The sequence below is a fragment of the Schistocerca serialis genome, chromosome 12 (assembly GCF_023864345.2).
Source record: "Schistocerca serialis cubense isolate TAMUIC-IGC-003099 chromosome 12, iqSchSeri2.2, whole genome shotgun sequence".
NCBI lineage: Eukaryota > Metazoa > Arthropoda > Insecta > Orthoptera > Acrididae > Schistocerca > Schistocerca serialis.
In genome coordinates this window covers 69,673,521-69,680,807 of record NC_064649.1, presented here as the reverse complement: position 1 = coordinate 69,680,807, position 7,287 = coordinate 69,673,521, and positions in this window count along the sequence as shown.

Genomic DNA, 7,287 nt, shown 5'->3' with positions numbered 1-7,287 from the left:
ACGCTGTTCTTCTATATACATAGAAAGAAAGACCCATTATCATTTAGCTATAATATAGCAGGTCAGCAACTGGAAGCAGTTAATTCCACAAATTATCTGGGAGTAGGCATTAGGAGTGATTTAAAATGGAATGATCATGTAAGGTTGATCGTCGGTAAAGCAGATGCCAGACTGAGATTCATTGGAAGAATCCTAAGGAAATGCAATCCGAAAACAGAGGAAGTAGGTTACAGTACGCTTGTTCGCCCACTGCTTGAATACTGCTCAGCAGTGTGGGAATTTAGAGAAGATCCAACGGAGAGCAGTGCGCTTCGTTACAGGATCATTTAGTAATCGCGAAAGCGTTACGGAGATGATAGATAAACTCCAGTGGAAGACTCTGCTGGAGAGACGCTCAGTAGCTCGGTATGGGCTTATGTTGAAGTTTCGAGAACGTGCCTTCACCGATGAGTCAAGCAGTATATTGCTCCCTCCTACGTATATCTCGCGAAGAGACCATGAGGATAAAATCGGAGAGATTAGCGCCCACACAGAGGCATACCGACAATCTTTCTTTCCACGAACAATGCCGGACTGGAATAGAAATGAGAACCGATAGAGGTACTCAAGGTACCCTCCGCCACACACCGTCAGGTGGCTTGCGGAGTATGGATGCAGATGTAGATGTAGATGGTGCAAGTCGTAAGTGGGGCGGCCATCTTTATACTGATACTGCGATGGTATGTGTGCACCTGCACTATGCTGCCACCTACAGGCCATTCTGCACGCTGTTTGTAGCACGCTTACCAGCTACAGGATAACGGCGAGAATTTCGATTTGTTATTACAAATTTAAGGTTTTCATTTGAATCATCCTCGGCAGTAACCAGCTGGAGTGTGAACTCTTCACTTAAAACTTCCAGGCTAATAGGCCGTGGTCGAAGTATAAAACTCTCTCCTGACGTTTCGTCTCCGACTGCGGGAGACATCCTCGGAGGTAAAGCGGTGAACTGCCTCTTCGACCACGGCCTATCATCCCGGAAGTTTTAAGTGAAGACAATATGGGCCGTGAAAGCTTACATTGGAGTCTGAACCGTAACATTTCCCCAAAAATTAACCGTGATGTCTTGAATGATTTCCCTGTTACTCTGACAATTGCACCTGTCTTTAGTGGTGTCTGATTCTCTCCTCTGCTGCAGCCAACTTCGGTACTTGGACCTGTCCCGCAACCGCTTCTCCCGGCTGGACCCTCGCGTGTTGGAGAAGCTGTCGAACCTGTCGACGGTGGCGCTGGACGGAAACCCGTGGCAGTGCGACTGCCTCTTCGCCGACGTGCTCGGCAGGATCCGCGACCGGCAGACCACGGTCGGCCAGCGGCCCCTTCTCTGCCAGGGTCCAGAAGACTGGCGGGATAAGGCGGCCCACGATGTCATCAGCAGGCTCTCCTGCGGGACAGCCAGGTCCAGCTGATGGACGTCTCAGGCGTCGAGTTGCCTTTCACAGACACCTCGCTACAACTCTCAAGAGTGTCGTCCATTTTACGTTAATAGCCCTAGGAACCCACACATTCTTCCATGTATAGCGTACGTGTCGAAGTCTGCTGCTGGATAAGTATTCAGCAACTCGCCCATGATGATGCTACAGGATGTGGACAAAGTAACTTAGACACCAGCCACATGCAACATGGATTCACATTAGGCCTCAAGCCAGTCTGATCTAACCTGTAATCTAGGCTACGTAAAATCTTAATGATAGATAGTGGAAAAATGATGGAAGCTGAGGAAATGAATTAAAATTTGTGACATGTCGGACGCTTGTACCAAGGTCTCCTTATTTACTGGGGAAGTATGCCAGTTTCTCTTTTTTAATTGTCGCAGTGACTTGTTACTATCGTGAAACTTCAGTAGATCATCATGTAATACCAGCAGCAAATGCGAGTAATAATTAATTATGATAACAAAAGCCGAAAAACCACCACTAAGCTCTCATGATATGTATAAACAATATATATATATATATATATATATATATATATATATATATAAAACCGAAAAACCACCACTAAGCTCTCATGATATGTATAAACAATATATATATATATATATATATATATATATATATACGCAGTTGATATCCGTTTGACCTATGACAGCGCCATCTAGCGCGCCAACCATAGCGCCATCTGGTTTCCCCCTTCAAGCTAGACGAGTTTCGTTGCTATATATATATATATATATATATATATATATATATATATATATATATATATATATATATATCACGTTATAAGAGTCAAACTACAAACAACGAAACTTGTCTAGCTTGAAGGGGGAAACCAGATGGCACTATGGCTGGCCCGCTAGATGGCGCTGCCATAGGTCAAACGGATATCAACTGCGTTTTCTAAAATATGAACCCCCATTTTTATTACATATTCGTGTAGTATGTAAAGAAATATGACTGTTTTAGTTGGACCATTTTTTCGCTTTGTGATAGATGGCACTGTAATAGTCACAAACATATGGCTCACAACTTTAGACGAACAGTTGGTAACAGTTAGGTTTCTTTAAATTAAAATACAGAACGTAGGTAAGTTTGAACATTGTATTTCGGTTGTTCCAATGTGATACATGAACTTTTGTGAACCTATCATTTCTGAGAACGCATGTTGTAACACCGTGATTATCTGTGAATAAAACATTAATACAATAAATGCTGAAAATGATGTCCGTCAACCTCAATGCATTTGGCAATACGTGTAACGACATTCCTCTCTACAGTTAGTAGTTCGCCTTCCGTAATGTTCGGACACGCATTGACAATGCGCTGACGCATGTTGTCAGACGTTATCGGTGGATCGCGATAGCAAATAACCTTCAACTTTCCCCACAGAAAGAAATCTGGGGACGTCAGATCCGGTGAACGTGCGGGCCATGGTATGGTGTTCCGACGACAAATCCACCTGTCATGAAATATGCTATTCAATACCACTTCAACCGCACGCTAGCTATGTGCCGGACATCCATCGTGTTGGAAGTATATCGCCATTCAGTCATGCAGTGAAACATCTTGTAGTAACATCGGTAGAACATTACGTAGGAAATCAGCATACATTGCACCATTTAGATTGCCATCGATAAAATGGGGGTCAATTATCCTTCCTCCCATAGTAACGCACCATACATTAACCATCCAAGGTCGCTGATGTTCCACTTGTCGCAGCCATCGTGGATTTTCCGTTGCCCATTGGCGCATATTATGCCGGTTTACGTTTACGCTGTTGGTGAATGACGCTTCGTCGCCAAATAGAACGCGTGCAAAAAATCTGTCATCGTCCCGTTATTTCTCTTGTGCCCAGTGACACAGCTGTACACGACGTTCAGAGTCGTCGCCATGCAGTTCCTGGTGCATAGAAATATGGTACGGGTGCAATCGATGTTGATGTAGCATTCTCAACACCGAAGTATTTGAGATCCCTATTCTCGCGCAATTTGTCTGCAGCTGATGTGCGGATTAGCTGCGACAGCACCTAAAACACCTACTGGAGCATCATCATTTGTTGCAGGTTGTGGTTGACGTTTCAAATGTGGCTGAACACTTCCTGTTTCCTGAAATAACGTAACTATCCGGCGAACGGTCCGGACACTTGGATGATGTAGTCCAAGATACCGAGCAGCATACATAGCACTCGCCCGTTGGGTATTTTGATCACAATAGCCATACATCAACACGCTATGGACCTTTTCCGCAATTGGTAAACGGTTCATTTTAACACGGGTAATGCGGAATGTTACGTGATACCACGTACTTATACGTTTGTGACTGTTACAGCGCCATCTATCACAAAGCGAAAAAAGTGGGCCAACTAGAACATTCATATTTATTTGCGTACTACACGAATATATAATAAAAATGGGGGTTCCTATTTTTAAAAAACGCAGTTGATATCCGTGTGACCTATGGCAGCGCCATCTAGCGAGCCAACCACAGCGCCATCTGGTTTCCCCGTTCAAGCTAGACGAGTTTCGTTCTTTGTAGTTTTTTCGTTTGATGCTTTTTTTCGCGAGATATTTGGCCCGGTCACTGTCAATGGATCACCCTGTATAGGAGAAGTTTATTGTTTCTTTTTAAGGTACCTTCCCTAACTCTTGACACCCTGTATATTTTATTTTAAGTGCCCGAACTTCATACATCAACTTTTTGGGATGAATATATAGATAGCACTTTAATCGGATAGGTGCGCTCAGTTGAAGTCAGTAAATGACAGAAATGCTTTGCTAAATTCATTTTGCCATACCTGCATCTGTCTGCCCAGATGGATGTTTCGGGTATATTATATTCGCACCATTACAACTAGCCATGTTGTGGAATCGTTACAGATTTTTAAGTATGAAACAGGTACCATCTACTGTAAGAACTCTTCTGTCCACATCTTGGGAGGAGGTACTACGGACCAAAGCAAGAAAAAAAAGAGCCATAAATATGGTGTGTAAAACGCATACTTTAAGTGCTATGAACACTTGTTCACCTTCGCTAGTGTGAAATATCTCTTCTACTTAAGAACTGCTAATAGCTCTTAACGTGTGCATTTTAGATTCCGAAATTACTGTATTTTGTCTTGTTTTGTTGCAAGAAACATTTCCCTAAAGCTTCTCTCTCTCTCTCTCTCTCTCTCTCTCTCTCTCTCTCTCTCTCTCTGTCTCTCTCTCTCTCTCTCTTTTTTTTTTACTAGACACGTGACGATTTAGACATTGTGTCACAGTAAGCCAGTCCCTTATTTGTTTGCATCATCACAGACCATAATGATTTAATTGGATCAGAGGAACAAAGAGCTTACGATGTCAAATCTAATTGAAACTATAGCACTAAAAGATCTATTTTTTTTTCGTATGCCATACGATATTGTTATATAAATAATTTTTTGTAATAAAAATACCTCTTCCTTCTATTCAAAGCAATATGCATTATTTATGTCACATTTTCATACACTAATTCTACACCAGTTCATGGTTATACATGACATACTGCATTGTCTGCAACAACTATATTGTGATATGCGAAAGAAAGCCTATATTAAGATATAACAAGCAAACTGAGCAATGTGTACTACAAAAGCTTAGCATTCACGAATCAGTTATGTATATTAGCAGCTAAATTCATCCAAACCCATTTAAAAGTTGTCTAACAGCTTTCAGGGCCAACAAAAATTTTACTTAGACATTCAGTATAATTATTGACCTAATTTAAAAACTTAAGATGCTTTCGTAATCTACTCAGTTGGTGGTATAATCTTTTGTGAAATGTTCAACACAGAAAGCGAACTATTAAGGTTAGAAACTGCATATACATGTCATGAGGCATCGTAATTCATAACGCGCAAATTATCCAGAATATATCCGTCTAGTATTTGAGAATGCGAACACTTAGGGACTCGTAAGGAACTTTACACACCATTACAAACCTTTTAGAAACTTGCTCCTCTATGACATCCTCTGCGAAATAATGAATGGAAAAAAAGTTTATCGCTTACGACATTTTCGCTGCCCCTGTAGTAAAATTTTAATATCAGGCTTGGCGTTTCCATTTATTTCTTCTTTCCTACTTACTCTTCCACTAATGCGTTTTGTAGACAATATCAACATATACCACTGAATGGACCTGCAAAATTATGTGGTTGGGCAATACGAATTTAAGGAGATAGGCCACTACTATCAATCACATGTGTGAAAAATTAACTTTTCTTAAAACGAAGCGGAAATGTTTGATTCTTTTTAGAGTCGGGAGTAGGGCAGGGGGATGGGTTACTGATCAAGATTACTACAGAGTGATTCAAAAAGAAAGAACAGATTTCAATTGTTTATTATAGACAAAGTATGAAAGTGTGTGAAATCTTATGGGACTTAACTGCTAAGGTCATCAGTCCCTAAGCTTACACACTACTTAACCTAAATTATCCTATGGAAAAACACACACACCCATGCCCGAGGGAGGACTCGAACCTCCGCTGGGACCAGCCGCACAGTCCATGACTGCAGCGCTTTAGCAAAGAATGAAAGGCAGGATCACACTGCCCACGTTACTGGACAGAGGAACGCTAAAAGTCTTATGTTCGCATAGACATCATATACCATTCACGCAACATGAGGTCCGTGCGTTGTTCGAGAAACATCGAAACGGTAGGCTGGTTCATTTTGCGCACGAATCAACAGATGCGGGGGACTCCTTTTTTTTTTGTTTTTTGAATCGACAGCTTCAAAAATTCGACTTCTCAGCTCTCAAAGAGTAGATGCCGTACGTGGAGTAAAGACTGTCTTTTATGTAACCCCCCCCCCCCCCCCTCACACACAAACATAAATCTGAAAGTGTGAGGTCTGGTGACATGGGGGGCCAAAAGTAATGAACAAGATTTTGTTGTCCACCCCTTACAGTCCAGTGTTGTGGGATGGTGCTGTTAATATAACGCCGCACCTCAAGGTGAAAGTCAAGCTGGGTGCCGTCATGCATAAAAGTGAAATCATTCGAATCTTCGAGTAGTTGAGGAAACAACGAATTTTGCAGCTTGTCCAGGTAGGACATTCCTGTCGCAGTTTCCTCCACAAAAAAATAAGGGTTCATAAACTTTGTGAACAGAGAACACATTCAGTTTCCGTGGGCCTCTTTCCAGTCGACGAAGACGCCAGCCTTTTATAACCCTGATTCTTGCATTATGGAGGTTTACTTTATCAGCTACACGAAAAGTTCATTCTTCCGCAAAGAAGGGTCGTTCGGAAAAAGTGTCCTCTAGCGTATCCCGGAGAACTGGAATTCAAAATTCGCATCTTTTTTATGGTCGCCGAGACGTAATTGCTGCAGTAGCTGCAAGTTTTAAGGCTGTATGTAGGCCCCGGTCCAGAACACCCACCGCTGTTGTCTGAGGGAGTTGAAGTTCCTGCCCTGTGGACTTCGGTGGGCTCCGTGTGAACGCATCTCATATAAGCTCGACATTTCCATCAGAGGAGTGTGGTCCACCAGAGTTCTTGCCACTGCACATGCAATCAACTTCCACTAATGTTGTGTGCCAGTCATAAATCTGCCAATGGCTTTGCCGCAGTGTCAACACCGGTTCCCGTAAGATCACCGTACTTAGGCGCTGTCGGGCTGGGCTAGCACTTGGATGGGTGACCATCCGGTCTGCCGAGCGCTGTTGGCAATCGGGGTGCGCAATCGGGGTGCACTCAGCCCTTGTGAGACGAACTGAGGAGCTACTTGATCGAGAAGTAGCGGCTCCGGCCTCGTAAACTGACATACGGCCGGGAGAGCGGTGTGTTGA